This window comes from Octopus bimaculoides, chromosome 7 (assembly GCF_001194135.2).
Source record: "Octopus bimaculoides isolate UCB-OBI-ISO-001 chromosome 7, ASM119413v2, whole genome shotgun sequence".
Classification (NCBI taxonomy): domain Eukaryota; kingdom Metazoa; phylum Mollusca; class Cephalopoda; order Octopoda; family Octopodidae; genus Octopus; species Octopus bimaculoides.
Genome location: NC_068987.1, coordinates 64,484,653 through 64,487,067, shown reverse-complemented (window position 1 = coordinate 64,487,067; position 2,415 = coordinate 64,484,653).

Below are 2,415 nucleotides of genomic sequence, written 5' to 3'. Positions count from 1 at the left end.
GCAATGTTAATTCTCTAAATGAAGTATTAACAGTAACTGCACGATAAAGTGTAGTATATTGCCACTTAAGTGTGGCTGACCCCTAGGGGTGGATATATATATATATATATATATATATATATATACAAACACACCCTGAACTATTCATACTCATATATAATTACTTACACAAACACGTATAAATATATATTTAAGTATCTTCCCACTACTTTTCCTTTCCTTACACGAGCGCACACACACCAGCGCGTGCACCAACACACTGACACAACCGTTCGCGCGCGTACAAACACACACACACATGCAGTGTGTGTGTGTGTGTGCGTACTTATAGGACTTACTGAAAAAATATTGCAGAAGACGAAAATATCAATCTATTTTCTGTTGATGAATAATAAAAATCATTTTAGGAATGGCCGTGAAATTTAATTATGCAGACTAAGGGTTAATTCACAGGCAGAATCAACGTGCCATAGGCCGAAGCATTGAATTAGAAGCAGTCCATCTTGTATTATGATATGTAAGTGGTTGAATATTTCACAGAAAGTCGTACATTTAATGTAGACTTTAGGCAGAGTCAGAGTGACACGAAGTGTGTGACTAGACTGCTTCTTTAAATCGTTTCTAAACTTTTTTATTCAGATATAGTGTCTCTAAGACTACAATATCCAAGAAGATAAATGAGGAGGTGCAATTTATTGCCACAAACGTGGCGAGATCCGTGCAATCAAACTTGCTGCAAGCATAACATTAAGAAGTTGAGATGTTCATTCATGCATGAAATACATTAATGCTTTGACTGTAAGCACAAAACTGTCTAATTAATTTCTGCTAAAATGCTTTGATCAACTCGATAATATAGAAGATACTTGCTCAAAGAGAAAGCGAAGCAAAGTTCTGAATCACGCTTATACCGATAAACGCATCTCTCTCTCTTTCCCTGTCTCTCTGTCTCTCTGTCTGTCTGTCTGTCTGTCTCTCTCTCTCTCTCTCTCTCTCTCTCTCTCTATCTTTCTATCTCTCACACTCACACACTCTCTCCATCTTCCTCTCTCTTTACACACACGCACACAGACAGACAGAAATATTTGCCGTCATCAAAAGCTTGACCTGGAGTACCGACAAGTTCATGACATTCCACTTTAAAGGTTATGTCCATGAAATTCAAGATCGTGAGATTCCGACCATGTACTTGTAGCATTGACAGACAAAAAAATGTAGGTTAAAAAAGGCTGAAGACATCAATAACATTCTTTTCAATTTCTAGATATTATCTTTCTATGAGGCATGATGCAGCAGCCAGAACAGTCTGGAGCAGAAACCCCCTCCCACTAAGAATAAAACAATAAAAATACCAACAGAAGTTGACAACATTGCGACCGTTGTGTCAAACAATATTGGCAGAAATTAGAAATGAAAAAAATCCACCAAATTTAAGTACAAATGGCCAGATATTGATGCCACAAGAGAAAATATGCTCTGTTTGTGGAAATAGCCTGCCCTCTAAACACCTATGTGGTAAAGAAAATACAGAAGAAAGATGTTGCAGAAACGTTCCAATGTAGTTCTAAAGTGGTTCGACTCCAAACAGGAACGTGGAAGAGTCTAAATACTTTCTTTGATAATATCTTGAAACATTAAAATTGTTTTGTTTCACAAAAGTAGTATAAAATCTCACGTGCATTTTGTTTAAACCGGGAGATAGACTACATGTCCGTTTTAAATTTCGATTTACTCTGGCTTTTGTCGGTTTCACTTGTGTCGGTTTCACTTGTGCCTATGAACCACTGATAAGGCATTGGAAATCCACTGAGTTTCATTCCTAGAATTTTTAGAGCAACGGGTTACGTACATACTCCCCAAGAGCAAAATGCGGCTGAACTTAGGTCTTTGAGGAAAAAATGCAACCCCTTGATTCACACGTTAGAAATGATAATGATTGGATTATAAAAATCTGCAAGGTTAAACGGATGATAAACAAAAGAAGATGCTTTCCTTCTAAACCTTGCTACAAAGTAGCTGACTAGTGAAAATTAACTCTAGATTAAAGACAGAAAAAGAAAAGCATGTATACACACACGCGCGTGCATATATATGTATTGTATTTTATATATATACATATACATACATATATAAAATTGAAAAAAGTAGTCAACAAGGAGGACGGTTAGACAGCTAATTAATAAACACTACATATGTTTTGATACAACATAGATCCACTCATACACAGGGTTTAAATTAAGCAACGATTTATCTGGATCCAGTTGTATCTCCTCAGGTGATATACAATCGCTGTCCCCGATGAACAGAAACGTGAAACTCTGATTAAGAGTTTGTGAAGATTTTTTCACCTTTAATAAAAGCATATAACTGTACCCTACCTTCGGTATTCGAGTACTATTTTTTCCCACCTTATTT